Here is a 22,449-nt window from a genome sequence, read left to right on the forward strand (position 1 = left end):
ACAGTTTTTTTAAAATTTATGTCTTTTAAAAGTATTTTTTACTTCATAACTATTTTTATTGAGACATATTGTATTTATAAGTTGCACATATTTTAAATGTTTAAGTTGATGACTTTCTTTGAATTGAAATCTTTTATATGGAGATAATTGTAGATTCACATGTAGTTGTAAGAAAAAATGCAGAGAGATCCTGTGTACCCTTTACCCATATTTTCCCAATGGTAACACCTTGCAAAATTATAATACCACATCCAGGAGATTGATATTGAATCAGTGAAGTTACAGAATATTTCTGTCACCACAAAGATCTTTTATATTGCCTTTGTATACCCATACCAATCTATTCTCCCATTTCTATAATTTTGTAATTTTAAGAATGTTTTTTAACTGGAATCATGTTGAGTGTATCCCTGTGGGACTGGCTTTTTTCATAATACTTTGGAGATTCATCCAGGTTTTAGCATGTATCAGTAGTTCATTCCTTTTTATTACTAGGTAGTACGTTGGATGTACCACAGTTTAACTATTTACCCATTGATGGACATCTGTGTTGTTTCCGATTCTTGGTTATTATAAATAAAGCTGCTTTAAATATTTGTGTAAAGGTCTTTGTGTAAACATAAGTTTTCGTTTCTGTAGGATAAATGCCCAGGAGTGCAGTTACTGGGTCATATGATAGTTGTGTGTTAATATTTTTAAGAAACTGTCAAGCTGTTTTCTGGAGTGGCTGTACATTTTACTTTACAACCAGCTGTATATGAGTAATCTGATCTCTCTGCATCTCCTTAGCCCATTTTAATAGGTATGTGATGATAAGTCATTGTGTTATTAATTTACATTTCCCTAATGGCTAATGATGCTGACTTTGTTTTCATGTGTTTATTTGCCATCTATATATCCTCCTGGGTTAAATGTCTCTTTGTGTCTGTATTAGTTTGCCAGGGCTGCCATAACAAAATACCACATATGGAGTGGCTTAAATAATGGAAATTTATTTTCTCACAGTTCTGGAGGCTAGGAATCCAAGAACAACGTGATGGCAGGTTTGGTTTCTTCTGAGGTCTTACTCTGCTTAACAGATGGCAGCCCTCTTGCTGTGTCCTCAACATGGTTTCTCCATTGTGTATATGCATCTCTAGTGTCTGTGTGTCCAAATTTTCTCTTCCTCTAAGGACATCAGTCACACTGGATTAGGGCCCACCCTGATGACTTCATTTTAACTTGATTCCCTCTGTAAAGGGCCTAGCTCCAAATACGTTCACATTCTGAGGTACTAGAAGTTAGGGCTTCAACAGATGGATTTGGGGGGACACAATTCAGCCCATAACAGTATCTTTTGCCAACTTTAAAAAAATGGATTGTTTATTTTACTGTCGAGTTTTGAGAAGTTTGTGTTTTCATTTTTGTTTTTAATACCCTAGACACTAGTCTTTTGTTGTGGTTTGCAAATATTTTCTCCCAGTCTGTAGCTTGTCTGTTCATCCTTATAACAGGGTCTTTCTCAGAGCATAAATTTAAATTTTGATGAATTTCAGTTTATAAATTTTTTTCTTTTATGGATTGTGCTTTTTATGTCAAGTTTAAGATCTCTTTGCCTAGCTATAGATCCAAGAGTTTTTTGCCTTTTTCTTTTTTAAACAGTTTATGGTTTTACATGTAACATTTAAGTTTAAGTTCAGGATCAATTTTGAATTACTTTTTGTATAAATTGTGAGAATTAGGTTGAACTTCATTTTTTCTCCCCCTTTAAATGTCCAACTACTCCAGCACTATTTGTTGAAAAGCTTATCATTCCTCCATTGAATTGCTTTTACATGTTGTCAAAGATCAGGTGAGCATATTTGTATGTTTTTATTTCTGGGTTCTGTCTTCTGTTTCACTGATCTGTGTGTCTCTCAGCCAGTACGACACAATCTTGATTGTTGGAGCTATATAATAGGTCTTGAAATTGAGTAGACTCCTTCCTACAATTCTTTTTTTTTTTTAAATTATTTTGCCTGTTTTAGTTGCTTTCGCATATTAATTTTATTTATTTTTAGTGTTTATTTAAAATAATATTTTTATTGGAGTATAACTGCTTTACAACGTTGTGTTAGTTTTTGCTGAACAATAAAGTGAATCAGCTGTATGTATACCTATATCCCCTCCCTCTTGGACCTCCCACCCCCCACCCCACCCATCTAGGTCGTCAGAGAGCACCGAGCTGAGCTTCCTGTGCTTTATAGCATGTTCCCACTAGCTATCTATTTTACACATGGTAGTGTATATATGCAGTCCTAATCTCCCAATTCGTCCCACACTCCCTTTCCTCCCCGTGTCCACATGTCCGTTCTCTACCTCTGTGTTCTATTCCTGCCCTGCAAATAGGTTCATCTGTACCATTTTTCTAGAGTCCACATATATTTGTTAATATATGATACTTGTTTTTCTCTTTCTGGCTTACTTCACTCTGTATGACAAACTCTAGGTCCATCCACATCTCTACAAATGACCCAATTTCATTTCTTTTTATGGCTGAGTAATATTCCATTGTATATATGTACCACATCTTCTTTATCCATTCATCTGTCATTGGATATTTAGGTTGTTTTCATGTCCTGGCTATTGTAAATAGTGCTGCAATGAACATTGGGGTACATATATCCTTTTGAGTTATGGTTTTCTCAGGGTATATGCCCAGGAGTGGGATTGCTGGGTCACATGGTAGTTCTCTTTTTAGTTTTTTAAGGAACCTCCATACTGTTCTCCGTAGTGGCTATATCAATTTACATTCCCGTCAACAGTACAAGAGGGTTCTCTTTTCTTCACATCCTCACCAGCATTTATTGTTTGTAGATCTTTTGATGATGGCCCTTCTGACTGGTGTGAGGTGATACCTCATTGTAGTTTTGATTTCCATTTCTGTAATAATTAGTGATGTTGAGCATCCATTTATATGCCCCTTGGCCATTTGTCTGTCCTCCTTGGAGAGATGTCTGTTTAGGTCTTCCACCCATTTTGTTTTAAAATAAATTTATTTATTTTATTAATTTATTTTTGGCTGCATTGCGTCTTTGTTGCTGTGCACGGGCTTTCTCTAGTTATTGTGAGTGGGGGCTACTCTTTGTTGCAGTGTGTGGGCTTCTCATTGCGGTGGCTTCTCTTGTGGAGCTCGGGCTCTAGGCGCACAGGCTTCACTAGTTGTGGCACACAGGCTCAGTAGTTGTGGCTTGCAGGCTCTACAGTGCAGGCTCAGTAGTTGTGGTGCATGGGCTTAGTTGCTCTGCAGCATGTGCGATCTTCCCAGACCAGGGCTTGAACCTGTGTCCCCTGCATTGGCAGGCAGATTCTTAACCACTGTGCCACCAGGGAAGCCCTGCCCATTTTTTGATTGGGTTGTTTTTTCTGACATTGAGCTCCATGAGCTGTTTGTATATTTTGGAGATTAATCCTTTGTCCGTTGCTTCGTTTGCAAATATTTTCTCCCATTCTGAGGGTTGTCTTTTCATCTTGTTTATGGTTTCCTTTGCTGTGCAAAAGCTTTTAAGTTTCATTGGGTCTCATTTGTTTATTTTTGTTTTTATTTTCATTACTGTAGGAGGTGGGTCAAAAAAGATCTTGATGTGGTCTATGTCAAAGAGTGTTTTTCCTCTAAGAGTTTTATAGTATCCGTTCTTACATTTAGGTCTTTAATCCATTTTGAGTTTATTTTTGTGTATGGTGTTAGGGAGTGTTCTAATTTCATTCTTTTACATGTAGCTGTCTAGTGTTCCCAGCACCACTTATTGAAGAGGCTGTCTTTTCTCCATTTTATGTTCTTGCCTCCTTTGCCATAAATTAGGTGACCATATGTACATGGGTTTACCTCTGGGCTTTCTATCCTGTACCATTGATCTATATTGCTGTTGTTGTGCCAGTACCATACTGTCTTGATTATTGTAGCTTTGTAGTATAGTTTGAAGTCAGGGAGCCTGATTCCTCCAGCTCCGTTTTTCTTTCTCAAGATTGCTTTGGCTATTCAGGGTCCTTTGTGTTTCCATACAAATTGTAAAATTTTTTGTTCTCCTTCTGTGAAGAATGCAATTGTCAATTTGATAGGGATTGCATTGACTCTGTAGATTGCTTAGGATAGTATAGTCATTTTCACAGTATTGATTCTTCCAATCCAAGAACATGGTATATCTCTCCATCTCTTTGTGTCATCTTTGACTTCTTTCATCAGTGTTTTATAGTTTTCGGAGTACAGGTCTTTTGCCTCCTTAGGTAGGCTTATTCTAGGTATTTTACTCTTTTTGTTGCAGTGGTAAAGGGGATTGTTTCCCTAATTTCTCTTTCTGATCTTTCGTTTTTAGTGTATAGGAATGCAAGAGAATGTATCCTGTAACTTTACCAGATTCATTGATTAGCTCTAGTAGTTTTCTGGTGGCATCTTTAGGATATTCTGTGTATAGTATCATTTCATCTGCAAACAGTGACAGATTTACTTCTTCTTTTCCAATTTGTATTCCTTTTATTTCTTTTTCTTCTCTGATTGCCATGGCTAGGACTTCCAAACTATGTTGAATAAGAGTGACGAGAGTGGACATCCTTGTCTTGTTCCTGATCTTAGAGGAAATGCTTTCAGTTTTTTCACCATTGAGAATGATGTTTGCTGTGGGTTTGTCATGTATGGCCTTTATTATGTTGAGGTAGGTTCCCTCTATGCCCACTTTCTGGAGAGTTTTTATCATAAATGGGTGTTGAATTTGTCAGAAGCTTTTTCTGCATCTATTGAGATGATCATATGGTTTTTATTCTTCAATTTGTTACTGTGGTATATCACATTAATTGATTTGTGTATATTGAAGAATCCTTCCATTCCTGGGACAAATCCCACTTGATCATGGTGTATAATCTTTTCAATGTGTTGTTGGATTCTGTTTGCTAGTATTTTGTTGAGGAATTTTGGGTCTATGTTCATCATTGATATCAGTCTTTAATTTTCTTTTTTTTTTAAATATCTTTTTTGGTGTATAATTGCTTTACAATGGTGTGTTAGTTTCTGCTTTATAACAAAGTGAATCAGTTATACATATACATATGTTCCCATATCTCTTCCCTCTTGCATCTCCCTCCCTCCCACCCTCCCTGTCCCACCCCTCTAGGTGGTTGCAAACCACCTAGCTGATCTCCCTGTGCTATGTGGCTACTTCCCACTAGCTATCTACCTTACATTTGGTAGTGTATATATGTCCATGCCTCTTTCTCGCTTTGTCACAGCTTGCCCTTCCCCCTCCCCATATCCTCAAGTCCATGCTCTAGTAGGTCTGTATCTTTATTCCTGTCTTAACCCTAGGTTCTTCATGACCTTTTTTTTTCTTAGATTCCATATGTATGTGTTAGCATACGGTATTTGTTTTTCTCTTTCTGACTTACTTCACTCTGTATGACAGACCCCAGGTCCATCCACCTCACTACAAATAACTCAATTTTGTTTCCTTTTATGGCTGAGTAATATTCCATTGTATATATGTGCCACATCTTCTTTATCCATTCATCCGATGATGGGCACTTAGGTTGTTTCCATTTTCGGGCTATTGTAAATAGAGCTGCAATGAACATTTTGGTACATGACTCTTTTTGAATTATGGTTTTCTCAGGGTATATGCCCAGTAGTGGTATTGCTGGGTCGTATGGTAGTTCTATTTGTAGTTTTTTAAGGAACCTCCATACTGTTCTTCATAGTTGCTGTATCAATTTACATTCCCACCAACAGTGCAAGAGTGTTCCCTTTTCTCCACACCCTCTCCAGCATTTATTGTTCCTAGATTTTTTGATGATGGCCATTCTGACCGGTGTGAGATGATATCTCGTTGTAGTTTTGATTTGCATTTCTCTAATGATTAATGATGTTGAGCATTCTTTCATGTGTTTGTTGGCAATCTGTATTTCTTCTTTGGAGAAATGTCTATTTAGGTCTTCAGCCCATTTTTGGATTGGGTTGTTTGTTTTTTTGTTATTGAGCTGCATGAGCTGCTTGTAAATTTTGGAGATTAATCCTTTGTCAGTTGCTTCATTTGCAAATATTTTCTCCCATTCTGAGGGTTGTCTCATGGTCTTTTTTTTTTTTTAACATCTTTATTGGGATATAATTGCTTCACAATGGTGTGTTAGTTTCTGCTTTATAACAAAGTGAATCAGTTATACATATACATATGTTCCCATATCTCTTCCCTCTTGCGTCTCCCTCCCTCCCACCCTCCCTATCCCACCCCTCCAGGTGGTCACAAAGCACAGAGCGATCTCCTTGTGCTATGCGGCTGCTTCCAATTAGCTATCTACCTTACATTTGGTAGTGTATATATGTCCATGCCTCTTTCTCGCTTTGTCACAGCGCACCCTTCCCCCTCCCCATATCCTCAAGTCTGTTCTCTAGTAGGTCTGTGTCTTTATTCCTGTCTTACCCCTAGGTTCTTCATGACATTTTTTTTTCTTACATTCCATATATATGTGTTAGCATATGGTATTTGTCTTTCTCTTTCTGACTTACTTCACTCTGTATGACAGACTCTAGGTCTATCCACCTCATTACAAATAGCTCAATTTCGTTTCTTTTTATGGCTGAGTAATATTCCATTGTATATATGTGCCACATCTTCTTTATCCATTCATCTGATGATGGGCACTTAGGTTGTTTCCATCTCCGGGCTATTGTAAATAGAGCTGCAATGAACATTTTGGTACATGACTCTTTTTGAATTATGGTTTTCTCAGGGTGTATGCCCAGTAGTGGGATTGCTGGGTCATATGGTAGTCCTATTTGTAGTTTTTTAAGGAACCTCCATACTGTTTTCCATAGTGGCTGTACCAATTCACATTCCCACCAACAGTGCAAGAGTGTTCCCTTTTCTCTACACCCTCTCCAGCGTTTATTGTTTCTAGATTTTTTGATGATGGCCATTCTGACTGGTGTGAGGTGATATCTCATTGTAGTTTTGATTTTCGTTGCTCTCATTATTAATGATGTTGAGCATTCTTCCATGTGTTTGTTGGCAGTCTGTATATCTTCTTTGGAGAAATGTCTCTTTAGGTCTTCTGCCCATTTTTGGATTGAGTTGTTTGTTTTTTTGTTATTGAGCTGCATGAGCTGCTTGTAAATTTTGGAAATTAATCCTTTGTCAGTTGCTTCATTTGCAAATATTTTCTCCCATTCTGACGGTTGTCTTTTGGTCTTGTTTATGGTTTCCTTTGCTGTGCAAAAGCTTTGAACTTTCATTAGTTCCCATTTGTTTGTTTTTATTTCCATTTCTCTAGGAGGTGGGTCCAAAAGGATCTTGCTGTGATTTACGTCATAGAGTGTTCTGCCTATGTTTTCCTCTAAGAGTTTGATAGTGTCTGGCCTTACATTTAGGTCTTTAATCCATTTTGAGCTTATTTTTATGTATGGTGTTAGGGAGTGTTCTAATTTCATACTTTTACATGTACCTGTCGACTTATTGAAGAGGCTGTCTTTTTTCCACTGTATATTCCTGCCTCCTTTATCAAAGATAAGGGGACCATATGTGCGTGGGTTTATCTCTGGGCTTTCTGTCGTGTTCCATTGATCTATATATCTGTTTTTGTGCCAGTACCATACTGTCTTGATTACTGTAGCTTTGTAGTAGAGTCTGAAGTCAGGGAGCCTGATTCCTCCAGCTCCATTTTTCGTTCTCAAAATTGCTTTGGCTATTCGGAGTCTTTTGTGTTCCCATACAAATTGTGAAATTTTTTGTTCTCGTTCTGTGAAAAATGCCAGTGGTAGTTTGATAGGGATTGCACTAAATCTGTAGATTACTTTGGGTAGTAGAGTCATTTCCACAATGTTGATTCTTCCCATCCAAGAACATGGTATATCTCTCCATCTATTTGTATCACCATTAATTTCTTTCATCAGTGTCTTATAATTTTCTGCATACTGGTCTCTTGTCTCCTTAGGTAGGTTTATTCCTAGATATTTTATTCTTCTTGTTGCAGTGGTAAATGGGAGTGTTTTCTTAATTTGTCTTTCAGATTTTTCATCACTAGTGTATAAGAATGCCAGAGATTTCTGTGCATTAATTTTGTATCCTGCTACTTTACCAAATTCATTGATTAGCTCTAGTAGTTTTCTGGTAGCATCTTTAGGATTCTCTATGTATAGTATCATGTCATCTGCACACAGTGACAGTTTTACTTCTTTTCCGATTTGGATTCCTTTTATTTCTTTTTCTTCTCTGATTGCTGTGGCTAAAACTTCCAAAACTGTGTTGAATAAGAGTGGTGAGAGTGGGCAGCCTTGTCTTGTTCCTGATCTTAGTGGGAATGGTTTCAGTTTTTCACCATTGAGGACGATGTTGGCTGTGGGTTTGTCATATATGGCCTATATTATGTTGCGGAAAGTTCCCTCTGTGCCTACTTTCTGCAGGGTTTTTATCATAATGGGTGTTGAATTTTGTCAAAAGCTTTCTCTGCATCTGTTGAGATGATCATATGGTTTTTCTCCTTCAGTTTGTTAGCATGGTGTATCACTTTGATTTATTTGCGTATATTGAAGAATCCTTGCATTCCTGGAATAAACCCCACTTGATCATGGTGTATGATCCTTTTAATGTGCTGTTGGGTTCTGTTTGCTAGTATTTGGTTGAGGATTTTTGCATCTATATTCATCAGTGATATTCGCCTGTAGTTTTCTTTCTTTGTGACTTCTTTTTCTGGTTTTGGTATTAGGGTGATGGTGGCCTCGTAGAATGAGTTTGGGAGTGTTCCTCCCTCTGCTATATTTTGGAAGAGTTTGAGAAGGATAGGTGTTAGCTCTTCTGTAAGTGTTTGATAGAATTCGCCTGTGAAGCCATCTGGTCCTGGGTTTTTGTTTGTTGGAACATTTTTAATCACAGTTTCATTTTCAGTGCTTGTGATTGGTCTGTTCATATTTTCTATTTCTTCCTGGTTCAGTCTTGGCAGGTTGTGCATTTCTAAGAATTTGTTGATTTCTTCCAGGTTGTCCATTTTATTGGCATAGGGTTGCTTGTAGTAATCTCTCGTGATCCTTTGTATTTCTGCAGTGTCAGTTGTTACTTCTCCTTTTTCATTTCTAATTCTATTGATTTGAGTCTTCTCCCTTTTTTTCTTGATGAGCCTGGCTAATGGTTTATCAATTTTGTTTATCTTCTCAAAGAACCAGCTTTTAGTTTTATTGGTCTTTGCTATCGTTTCCTTCATTTCTTTTTCACTTATTTCTGTTCTGATCTGTATGATTTGTTTCCTTCTGCTAACTTTTGGGTTTTTTTGTTCTTCTTTCTCTAATTGCTTTCGGTGCAACGTTAGATTGTTTATTTGAGATGTTTCTTGTTTCTTCAGGTAGGATTGTATTGCTATAAACTTCCCTGTTAGAACTGCTTTTGCTGCATCCCATAGGTTTTGGGTCGTTGTGTCTCCTTTGTTATTTGTTTCTAGGTATTTTTTGGTTTCCTCTTTGATTTCTTCAGTAATCACTTCATTATTAAGTAGTGTATTGTTTAGCCATGTGTTTGCATTTCTTACAGATCTTTTCCTGTAATTGATATCTAGTCTCATAGTGTTGTGGTCGGAAAAGATACTTGATACAATTTCAATTTTCTTAAATTTACCGAGGCAAGATTTGTGACCCAAGATATGATCTATCCTGGAGAATGTTCCATGAGCACTTGAGAAAAATGTGTATTCTGTTGTTTTTGGATGGAATAGCCTGTAAATATCAATTAAGTTTATCTTGTTTAATGTATTATTTAAAGCTTGTGTTTCCTTATTTATTTTCATTTTGGATGATTTGTCCATTGGTGAAAGTGAGGTGTTAAAGTCCCCTACTATGATCGTGTTACTGTCGATTTCCCCTTTTATGGCTGTTAGCATATGCCTTATGTATTGAGGTGCTCCTGTGTTGGGTGCATAAATATTTACAATTGTTATATCTTCTTCTTGGATCAATCTCTTGATCATTATGTAGTGTCCTTCTTTGTCTCTTGTAATCGTCTCTATTTTAAAGTCTATTTTGTCTGATATGAGAGTTGCTACTCCAGCTTTCTTTTGATTTTCATTTGCATGAAATATCTTTTTCCATCCCCTCACTTTCAGTCTGTATGTGTCCCTAGGTCTGAAGTGGGTCTCTTGTAGACAGCATATATATGGGTCTTATTTTTGTATACATTCAGCCAGTCTGTGTCTTTTGGGGGGAGCATTTAATCCATTTACATTTAAGGTAATTATCGATATGTATGTTCCTATTCCCATTTTCTTAATTGTTTGGGGTTTGTTATTGTAGGTCTTTTCCTTCTCTTGTGTTTCTTGCCTAGAGAAGTTCCTTTAGCATTTATTGTAAAGCTGGTTTGGTGGTGCTGAACTCCCAGCTTTTCCTTGTTTGTAAAGGTTTTAATCTCTCCATCAAATCTGAATGAGATCCCTGCTGGGTAGAGTAAACTTGGTTGTAGGTTTTTCTCCTTCATCACTTTAAATATGTCCTGACACTGCCTTCTGGCTTGCAGTGTTTCTGCTGAAAGATCAGCTGTTAGCCTTATGGGGATTCCCTTGTGTGTTATTTGTTGTTTTTCCCTTGCTGCTTTTAATATGTTTTCTTTGTATTTAATTTTTGATAGTTTGATTAAATGTGTCTTGGCATGTTTCTCCTTGGATTTATCCTGTATGGGACTCTTATGCTTCCTGGACTTTATTAACTATTTCCTTTCCCATATTAGGGAAGTTTTCATCTATAATCTCTTCAAATATTTTCTCAGTCCCTTTCTTTTTCTCTTCTTCTTCTGGGACCCCTATAATTCGAATGTTGGTGCGTTTAATGTTGTCCCAGAGGTCTCTGAGACTGTCCTTACTTCTTTTCATTCTTTTTTCTTTATTCTGCTGTTCAGTAATTATTTCCACTATTTTATCTTCCAGGTCACTTATTCGTTCTTCTGCCTCAGTTATTCTGCTATTGATCCCTTCTAGAGTATTTTTAATTTCATTTATTGTGTTGTTCATCATTGCTTCTTTCCTCTTTAGTTAGTCCTGTTAAATGTTTCTTGCATTTTCTCTATTCTATTTCCAAGATTTTGGATCATCTTCACTATCATTATTCTGAATTCTCTTTCAGGTAGACTGTCTGTTTCCTCTTCATTTGTTAGGTCTGGTGGGTTTTAACTTGCTCCTTCATCTGCTGTGTGTTTTTCTGTCTTTTCATTTTGCTTATCTTACTGTGTTTGGGGTCTCTTTTTCACAGGCTGCAGGTTTGTAGTTCCGGTTGTTTTTGGTGTCTGTCCCCAGTGGCTAAGGTTGGTTCAGTGGGTTGTGTAGGCTTCCTGGTGGAGGGGACTAGTGCCTGTGTTCTGGTGAATGAGGCTGGATCTTGTCTTTCTGGTGGGCAGGTGTACGTCTGGTGGTGTGTTTTGGGGCGTCTGTGGCCTTATTATGGTTTAGGTAGCCTCTCTGCTAATGGATGGGGCTGTGTACCTGTCTTGCTAGTTGTTTGGCATAGGGTATCTAGCACTGTAGCTTGCTGGTCATTGAGTGAAGCTGGGTCTTGGTGTTGAGATGGAGATCTCTGGGAGATTTTTGCCATTTGATATTACGTGGAGCTGGGGTGTCTCTTGTGGACCAGTGTCCTGAAGTTGGCTCTCCCGTTAGTGGCACAGCCCTGACGCCTGGCTGGAGGACCAGGAGACTGTCCTCCACACGGCTCAGAATAAAAGGGAGAAAAAATAGAAAGAAAGAGAGGGGCGGGGGTAGGCAGCTAGGGAGGGAGGGAAGGAAAGGAAGGAAGGAAGAAGGAAAAAAGGAAAGAAAGAAAAAGGATAAAAATAAAATAAAGTTATTAAAATAAAAAATAATTATTAAGAAAAAAATTTTTAAAAGTTAAAAAACAAACAAAAAAAAACGGACGTACAGAACCCTAGGACAAATGGTGAAAGCAAAGCTCTACAGACAAAATCTCACACAGAAGCATACACATACACGCTCACAAAAAGAGGAAAAGGGGAAAAAATAATCTATCTTGCTACCAAAGTCCACCTCCTCAATTTGGGATGATTTGTTGTCTATTCAGGTATTCCACAGATGCAGGGTACCTCAAGTTGATTGTCGAGCTTTAATCCGCTGGTCATGAGGCTGCTGGGAGAAATTTCCCTTTCTCTTCTTTGTTCGCACAGCTCCCGGGGTTCAGCTTTGGATTTGGCCCCGCCTCTGTGTGTAGGTCGCAGGAGGGTGTCTGTTCTTCACTCAGACAGGACAGGGTTAAAGGAGCCGCTGATTCGGGGGCTCTGGCTCACTCAGGCCGGGGGGAGGGAGGGGCACGGAATGCGGGGCGAGCCTGCGGCGGCAGAGGCCAGTGTGACGTTGCACCAGCCTGAGGTGCGCCGTGCATTCTCCCGGGGAAGTTGTCCCTGGATCACGGGACCCTGGCAGTGGCGGGCTGCACAGGCTCCGGGGAGGGGAGGTGGGGATAGTGACCTGTGCTCGCACACAGGCTTCTTGGTGGCGGCAGCAGCAGCCTTAGCGTCTCATGCCCGTCTCTAGGGTCAGCGCTGATAGCCGCGGCTCGAGCCCGTCTCTGGAGCTCCTTTAAGCAGCGCTCTTAATCCCCTCTCCTCTCTCACTAGGAAACAAAGCGGCAAGAAAAAGTCTCTTGTCTCTTCGGCATCTCCAGACGTTTCCCAACTCCCTCCCGGCTAGCCAGCCGTGGTGCACTAACCCCTTAAGGCTGTGTTTACGCGGCCAACCCCAGTCCTCTCCCTGGGATCTAAACTCCAAAGCCCGAGCCTCAGCTCCCAGCCCCCGCCCGTCCCCTGTAATTTTCTTTTTTTGTGATATCTTTGTCTGGTTTTGGTATCAGGGTGATGGTGGCCTCGTAGAACGAATTCGGGAGTGTTTCTCCCTCTGTAATTTTTTGGAAGAGTTTGAGGAGGATAGTGTTAGCTCTTCTCTAAATGTTTGATAGAATTTGCCTGTGAAGCCATCTGGTCCTGGACTTTTGTTTGTTGGAAGATTTTTAATTACAGTTTCAATTTCATTCCTTGTGACAGGTCTGTGTATATATTCTAATTCTTGGAAAATTGTACCTTTCCAAGAATTTGCACATTTCTTCGAGGTTGTCCATTTTATTGGCATATAGTTGCTTGTAGTAGTCTCTTATAATCTGTTGTATTTCTGTGGTGTCAGTTGTGATTTCTCCTTTTTCATTTCTAATTTTACTGATTTGCGTTCTCTCCATTTTTTTCTTGTTAATTCTGGCTAAGGGTTTATCAATTTTGTTTATCTTCTCAAAGAACCAACTTTTACTTTTATTGATCTTTGCTATTGTTTTCTTCGTTTCTATTTCATTTATTTCTGCTCTGATCTTTATGATTTCTTTCCTACTACTGACTTTGGGTTTTCTTTGTTCTTCTTTCTCTGTTTGCTTTAGGTGTAAGATTAGATTGTTAATTTGAGATTTTTCTTGTTTCTTGAGGTGGGATCGAATTGCTATAAACTTCCCTCTTAAAACTGCTTCTGCTGCATCCCATAGGTTGTGGGGTCATTTGTATTTTTGTCATTTTTCTGTGTATTTTTTGATTTCTTCAGTGATCTCTTGATTATTTAGTAGCACCCTGTTTAGCCTCCATGTATTTGTGTTTTTTACAGTTTTTTCCCCCTGTAATTGATTTCTAATCTCATAGCGATTATAATCTCAGAAAAGACGCTTGATATGATTTCAGTCTTCTTGAATTTTCCAAGGCTTGATTTGTGACCCAAGATGTGATCTGTCCTGGAGAGTGTTCTGTGTGGACTTGAGAAGGAAGTGTATTCTGCTACTTTCAGGTGGAATGTCCTATAAATATCAATTAAATCTATCTGGTCCATTGTGTCATTTAAATCTTGTGTTTCTTCATTTATTTTCTGTTTGGATGATCTGTCCATTGGTGTAAGTGGGGTGTTAAAGTCCCCCACTATTATTGTGTTAATGTCAATTTCCCCTTTTATGGTTGTTAGCATTTGCCTTATGTATTGAGGTGCTCCTGTGTTGGGTGCATAAATACTTATAATTGTTATATCTTCTTGGATTGATCCCTTGATCATTATGTATTTTAGAATAACCTTGTCTATATACACAAAAAGTCTCTCTGGGATTTTGATAGGAATGGCATTAAACTCATCTGTCAGTGTGGGGAGAATTGACATCTTAACCATTTTTAGTCTTCTAATCCATAAATATGATATGTCTGTCTATTTATTTAGATCTTCTTTGATTTCTTTCATCAGTGTTCTGTGTTTTTTAGCATAAAAATACTGTATATGTTTGGTTATGCTTAATTTCTGTCCTCTCATGCCCACTGAAGGCATCTCTCCAGCAGTTCTCTACTCACACTTCTACCTCATCAATTTTTGACTCTACCAGATCATTTCTACTATCAGTCATTTCTCCCATCCTGAAAAACAAATCTCAAAACCCACACCATGTTTTCCTCGATTCCACTTCTCTTCTGCCTACTGCCCTATTTCTTTGCTCTTTGTATCAAAACTCCTCAAGAGATTTGCCTGTACTTGCTGTTCCCAGTTTCTTTCCTTCCATCTTTTCTTTAATCAGTTCTAGTCTGGCATGTGCTTCTACCTTGGCAAAGCAACACGAAATCTATATTGCTGTATCCAGTGGTTAACTTGTGGTCCTCATCCTTGTTGACTTTTCAGCAGCATTGATATAGTTGATCTACCTAAATTAACTTTTTTCAATTTGCTTCCGGGAAATGCAGGTCAAAACAAGATATAATTTAGAACCACCAGATTCCTCCAAAATTAAGTCTGGTAAATCTAAGTATAGTGAAAAACTCATACATTGCTAGTGAGAGTATAAGTTGGTACTGCCACCTTGGAAAGTATTTTAATGACAGTAAAGTAGAAGATACTCAAAATCTCTTAATCCAGAAGTTCCAATACTAGGTGCTTACCCTAGAGAAACTTTTACAGATGAGACCTGTATAAGATTGTTCATTGCAGTGTGATTTATAGTAGCAAAAAAGTCTCTTAATAGGGGAATGTATGTGGTTTATTCATGTAATGGAATACTGTCTAATAATTTCATTAAATAAATAAGAACTACATGTTTCAGCATAGGTAAATCCCAAAAAACATAATGTTAAGTGAAAAATACTAAGTATTTTAAGATACAGTTTTGTATAATAGGATGTAAAGTGGGATTTTTTTCTTGTCACCTAAGCATTTTTCTTGGAGCTCAAAATTGAGGACAGTAGTTGACAAAGGAGGCCTGCAGTATAAGCGGAGGTGCTGAACCTGCTGGAAAGTGGCTGTGATTTGTACTGGAACTCTATTACCTCTAGTCTGTACAAGATAAAGAGAGACTTAAGTGGGAGCAAAGGATTCTTGGAAGAGTTATCAACCCAAGAGGGAGTGCTGTAGTGTTTATATTGTCTTCCATGTGGGTTGCAAACAATTTCTCTGAAAGATTGGAGAACTTTTCAGGAGGAAAAATACTTCTCTGGCTGAATGTCTGCTGGGTTGTGGAAAATAGGCCTCCCTAGGATGCTGTCTGAGTGGAGTGTTAGAGAATTCTTGGAAAAGTGTGATTTGGGTCCCCTGGGATTACTGATGGCCCAGAGACTGGGGGCAGCTGCTGCTTTACTGGGGAGGTGTAAAGGTAAGCGATATATAAAATAGCCGTACAGTGGAAGAGCCAGGACACACAACATCCTCTGTGTGTCCAGTGATGTTGAATTAAAGGTGTTTCCTTTGGGCCAACCAAACACTTTAGAGGCTAGACAGGCTACAGCCATCTTGAAAGAAACTTACCAAAGAGAATTGCCTGCTGGGCAGAAGCAACCTCAAAGTTATACCAGTGACATAGGAGCTGAGGACTTTTTAGAGGTAAGCTGAAGAATGTCTCTTCTGCACCAGAGAATGTTACAGAGGGAGGTTCTGTCAAAGAAAACCAGAGATGACAGTAGTTAAAATGGTAAAAATGGATTTCACCCAGGAACCATTGCAATAGGGGAAAGGAGCCCTCACCTCAGTATACAACTGGGCTCAATTCTGAGTACAGCAAGGACAATTGGAAATTTATAGCCAACAGGCAGAATGAGGTGGGGGTGATCAGTGGAGGGAAAATACTAAGAGGAGACATCAAGGATAGGGAGATTCTTGCTAAACCAACTTAACAGGATTCTTGCTGAGGGCAAGCCAGGGTGATCAGATAGCAAGGACAGGAAATTCTCTAAACTGACTTAGCAGGATTCTTGCTAAAGCTGGACTATGCAGTCCCAGTAAGGATGGGAGCCAAGGTCAAGGCCCATTTGAGAAGAATGATCAGAGGAGTCTGACTGCAGTTTGGTCAAGGAGAGAGTATTGCAGAATTCTCAAAATGCCCCACATGAGAGAGGCAACAGTAGATACTGCCAATGACTGAGGATGTTTGATAGCTGAGAGAAAACTACAAACAGCACCTAGCCTATGTAATATTAACTTTGCCTCTTTACTTCTCACTTTTCCACCTTTATTCCCATCTTCTGGTAAGCAGAATAATGGCTTCCCAAAGATATCAAATCTTAAACCCTGGAACTTGTCCTGTAAGTGTTACCTTATAAGGGAAAAAGAATCTTTACAGGGATGATTAAATTAAGGGTCTTGTGATGGGGGAGGTCATTCTGGATATCCAGGTGGACCCTAATTGCAATTACACGTATCCTTATAAGAGGGAGGCAGACAGAGATTTGAACACACATACAGAAGGAATAGCCCTTATGAAGCAGACCAGGGAGATTTGAAGATGCTGGCCTCAAATATTGGACTGATGTCACCACAAGCCAAGGTATGCCAGAAGCCACCAGAGCTAGAAGAGGCAAAGAATGGCTTCTCCCCTAGAGCCTCTTTAGAGAGCATGGCTCTGCTGACCCTTTGTGATATTGATGTTTGATTTTGATCTTCCGATCTCCAGAACTATAATGTAATAAATATGTGTCCTTTTAAAGCACTAAGCTTGTAGAAATCTATTACAGGATCAATAGGGAACTAACACATATACCATCACACAGTACTATAATAATTTGTTTGTGTAGTAGTGAGAACACAGATAACAGGACAGTTGACCCTACCTGAAGGAAACAAGGAAGACTATGGTGACTTTTGAAGTGTGAATTAAAGGATTAGTAAAAGTCTTTCAAACCTGAGATGGGGTGTGCCTTCTGAGTAGAATAGCTAACATGAGCAAAATGGTACTGAGGTTTTTAAAGTACATGACTGTACTTGGAATGGCTGGTATAAATAAACATGTATGATGCTTGGAAGGAAATGATGAATATTAAAGCTGGAAAAAGTAAGGTGGGGCCAGACCATGCGATTTTGTATGACTGCTGAAGTGTTCTTCATTTACTCTATGTGCATGATTTTAAGGATTTAAGCAGGGGAGTGATTGGAACAGCAGTGTAGGCAGACCTTTTAAGAGGATATTGTAGAGGCAAGACAGAAAAAGGTGGTCAAGTGGACATTTGTATCTAAATGAAATGTTATTCATTCTCTGGAATGGATTTGAATAAGGATGACTTAACAACTTTATAAATAATGGAGAAACAGTAAGGGCATTGCCTGTTTAAAATGGAAAAAAAATAAGGAAATAAGGATGTACTGTCATCATTTTTTTGTAAAATTGCATTTGATGTTTCTGCCAATGCCATGAAAGGAAAGACAACACTTATTTTCAGATTTGATTGTATTCTTAGACTATTCAAAGAGATCATAAAAAATTAGAGATTATAATTTTAACAATGTGGCTAGATACAAGGTAAATCTGAACATTAGTAGTACTCCCATATACTACTTATAACCAGCTCCAAAATGCAATGAAAATGATTTATATAGGTCCCTGTCTGCATACTACTTACTAGAATAACTCTCAGAGTTATAGTAGTCAGGATAAGCTAGGTTTTGCTGCAGTAGCAACCCTAAAATCTTAGTGGCATACGTGTCAGTGGTTTGCTACACATGCATTATGGCTGCTCTGGGACCCAGACTGATTGATTATCTGCTCTCTGGAACATTGCCAGTTTCCATGGCCGATGAGAAGTGAGAGTGAGGAATTGCATACTGGCTCTTAAAACCTATTCTCTGACAGCAACATGTCTCTTTTATTCATATTCTCTTGGTTAAAGAAAAAAGTCAATCACTTGGACTTACTTAATTTTCCAGGGGCCAAGGACGTACAAAACTACCATGTGCTTGGGAAAAGAACTGGAAATATTTGATGGGTAGCACTAATGATTATGGTAGTATTTTTTTTTAACAACTGATTATCAATTTATTAAAAATGTTGATTTAAGCATCTGCACTGGTGACTTCAGCCTCGACTCCTGGTTCAATACTGATGGAAGTGATCTGCTTGACAATCTCAGAAGGACTGTGCAGGTCAATGAGTCCCTTGTGGATCCTCATCTGGAAAAAATCCCAAGTCTTAGAACCGTCACGACAAGGAGTTTTCCTTGTAGTTATTCTCAGAGTCTTGGTAGGCATCTGAACTGGCCCTTTTCGCTTTGAGATTCTTTTCCTCCGCACCTCTGATCAGGTCAGCACATCCCTTCTCCAAAGACTTCACGTTGTGGCTGGTGAGGGTGATTCTAATGCGGTGAATCGCCACCTCGGGCTCCACTGGAGTCTTTCTGGTATCTTTAAAAGCCATGGATGGCTGTGGCACAGCTTCCTGACTGACTTGTTCCTTGGTGAGAGCGAACAGCGGTAAGTTAGGAGCAGGAGTGGGTGGCCCGAGGCTCCGTTGCAGCGGCGACCCTGTCTTCCTCCAAGTGCTATGGTAGTATTTAAATATAAAAGTCAGGACCAAGGAAAAAAATGTACGTGATTATAAAAGTATAATCCTTGAAATATATCAAAAGCATAGATAACAGCTCTAACAATGGAACAGAAGTGTTTAGATCAGTATGAAAAGGTTAGTATCTAATCTTCTCTATACATAAAAATCAGATTCAAATACATTAAACAAACAAATTTCAGGACTGAAATAGAATAAAATGGCCAAAGGATAGGAACAGGTAATTCTCAAAAGATGAAATAGAATAGAAAAATATATTTAAGGTTGAGAGTTCAAGTATTATCTACTCTATTTAAATTAAGGGATAATTTAAAAACAACACCTAGAGTCAGTGAGTTTATGGAGAAATGGTTAATCAGATATTGGTGATGGGATTATAAATATAGTCCCTTTGCAAAAAACAATTTAGATATTGTATCAAGAACCATAAGAATATTCATACCCTTTAAGAATCTCTCTCTAGGAATTTACTCCAGTTAACACATTTTTGACCAGGAATGTATTAAGGCCACAGGCGTTAGTTTCTACAAAAATCCCCTGGTCAATAATGGGTTAAAAAGAAGAAATGTTAAATGAGTTAAAGGAAGTATTTTGTTGTAGTGAGGAAAAATCCATCCATTTATTCTTTTTTTTTTTAAGTTATCCTTTTTCTTGGTTTGTTTTTTAAAATTATTATATAAGTTTAAGGTATACAGCATTGTAATTCAACATCTGTATACACTACAAACCAGGAGTCTAGTTATAATCTATCACCATACAGTTGACCCCCTTCACCCCTTGCTCACCTCCCCCCAATCCCCTTCTCTTCGGTAAACACTAATCTGTTCTCTGTATCTATGAGTTTTTTTTGTTTTATTTTGTTTTATTTTTCTAGATTCCACATGTGAGTGAAATCATACAGTATTTGTCTTTCTCCTGACTTATTTTACTTGGCATAATACCCTCAAGGTCTATACATGTTGTTGCAAATGTCAGGATTTCATTCTTTTTTATGGCTGAGTAGTATTCCATTGTGTACGAATATACCACATCTTCTTCATCCCTTTATCCATCGATGGACACCTAGGTTGTTTCCATGTCTCAGCTATTGTAAATAATGCTGCAGTGAACATAAGAGTGCAGATGTCTTTTTGAATTAGTGTTTTTGTGTTCTTTGGATAAATACCCAGAAGTGAAATAGCTAGGTCATATGGTAGTTCTATTCTTAATTTTTTGAGGAATCCCCATACTATTTTCCATAGTGACTATTCCAATTTACAGTGCCACCAACAGTGTACAAGGGTTCCCTTTTTTTCACATCCTCTCCAACATCTGTTATATCTTGTCGTTTTAATAATAGCCATTCTAAGAGGAAATGTAAAAGGGAAGAATATAAAATATATGAATACTGTGATTACAGACTAAAGATATATAAATATTTGGGCAAATAAAGATTGTATAGCAGTATTGAAGGAAATTTGCAAAATTAGGCTAAATTAAAAAATAACACTTCTTCCTAAAAACACATACTCTAGTCTAATAGTGAAAAAAACCCCTGACAAATCCCAGTTGAGGGTCATTCTACAAAGTATCTGACTAGTTCTCAAAACTGTCAAAGTCATCAAAAATAAGTTTGAGGAATTGTAATAGCGAAGAAGAGCCTGGGGAGCCATGACCGCTTAAATGTAATGCGATACCCTGGATGGAATCCTGGAACAGAAAAAGGACATTACCTAAAAACTAAGGCAATCTGAATAAAGTATAGATCTCAGTTAATAATGTATTAATATTGATTGAATAACAACAAATGTACCATACTAATGTTAGATGTTAATAATAGTGAAAACTGGGTGTGTGGAATATGGGAACTGTGTACTGGTTTTGTAAATCTTAAACTATCCTAAATAAAAATAATCCTAAAAATAAAGTTTTTTTTTCTTTTCTTTCTTTTTTTTTTTTTTAAGGAGAGGGAGAAAAATATACATATAGGCATTTGTTCATCAAATGTCTGTGGAAGGAAAAAAAGTGTGCCAGATTTATGTATATTGTTATAAGTATGTATACACATATAGATTAATACTAGAAGGAAATGAAGTGAAACCAGTTTTTAGTGAAGCTAGAAGGTGATGAACATTTTCCTAGTCTAAAATTTGTTGGAAGCAAGCAAAGTGACTTCAATAGTTTGGATTGAGACAGTGGTGGTCCTACAGCATAAAGAGAACCTACCTATGCCTCAAGTTGGCCTCTCTTTTTTAAAAGCAAAAATCACATACTGTTAGCCAGGGATTGGGGACCACAGCAGAGCATATAATATAGCAGAGACTTCTTACTTACTGAAAAAATTGATTTGAAATCTTTCCATTATATCACCAAATCATTTTTGTCCAATCTTCCCTTAAAGAGGGTACATCAAATAGATTAGTAAGAAATTCTGTCTTGAGTGTAGTGCCCTTTGCTGACACTATTAATTAAATACGTTTTAAAAGAAAGTTATTTTATAATTTTGTAGTGGCTAATGCTTTTCCTTATCTTTCATTGTTCAATGAAAGAGGAGAGGATGTTTAATGCTTATGCTGTCCTCTCATTATATATTCCTTTTTAAAAATCCTTATGGTATTCCTAGAATTTAGTTCATTACTACCTAGGTTTTAAGAAGGTCTCACATTTGGCTCATCAGTTTTGGCTAGGACTTAAAAATGAGTCAATTATGTATAGAGACTTTTTTTCTTTCTTTTTGTCAACAACACTTTATATTGTTTTAGTTTCATCATATACATTTAATGGAATTAAATTTGAGAAGCTCAAAATTATATAATTAAATACAATTAGCCTCTTGATTTAGAGTCCAACCTGTTAGAATGATACCTGACAGCAGACATTTGCACAGTGCAAGTTACAGGCATATGGTTAAGCCCTACTGGTTTGCTAATTCACCTGTGTATATTTATGGGTTAATGCACCAAAGGCAGGCAGGTAACATGTGTCTTGTAGGTAACATGTATGTGCCCTAGGATTTTATTGAATTGACTTTGTGCTCTCTCTCTCTCTGTTTGGAAATGCATTTATATTGAGAATTACGGCATCTTTTCATACCTATATTTGCCATTGTATTTTGCCCTCTTTGAATTATCTTCATATTCTTTGCCCATTTTTCAATGTGTTGTTACTCATGCTTTTCTCAGAGCTTTTTTTTTTTTTTTAAACATTAGGACTGTTATTACTGATATTCTTATATTTAAATCTTTGACCTGACTGGAAGTTATCTAATATAAGGAGTGAGATGGGAATCTTATAGGAAGAGTCCTTGACTGAGGCCTGGTCCTGCCGGGTAGTCACTTCTCTAGGAAGCCTGGGAAATTGATCTTCACTCTAACTGGTCTTTCATTAAACATTCAGGTAAGTCCTAGAGCTGTTTTGAACAAGTTACTTAGACCTGGTGAGCACATACGGTCAGAGTCTCCAGAACAGTCAGGAGAGTCCAGAGTGGCACAAAGCCTCCCCAGAACAGGAGGGTGCATGCTTCTCTCACCAGGAGAATAGTATAGGCATCTACCTGTATGTTCTCATGGGATGTGTTGCTGACCTGGGAAGCTTCCACCTGGGAGCATGCTGCTCTGAATTCTGCTTTGTGTGGTCCTGCTTTTTCAGACAAGTTTCAGCATCATATGCCA

At 37.9% G+C, this 22,449-nt stretch overlaps 1 protein-coding gene and 1 pseudogene across 3 annotated transcripts in view; one reads left to right on the top strand and one right to left on the bottom strand.

The window, feature by feature from the left end:
* Window positions 1-22,449, top strand: part of ZDHHC17 (zinc finger DHHC-type containing 17) — a 210,086-nt gene that overhangs the window by 112,318 nt on the left and 75,319 nt on the right. The window lies entirely within an intron of this gene.
* LOC114885243 lies at window positions 18,292-18,652 on the bottom strand (annotated as a pseudogene).

This window comes from Monodon monoceros, unplaced genomic scaffold (assembly GCF_005190385.1).
Source record: "Monodon monoceros isolate NGI ecotype Baffin Bay Population unplaced genomic scaffold, NGI_Narwhal_1 Super_Scaffold_6, whole genome shotgun sequence".
NCBI lineage: Eukaryota > Metazoa > Chordata > Mammalia > Artiodactyla > Monodontidae > Monodon > Monodon monoceros.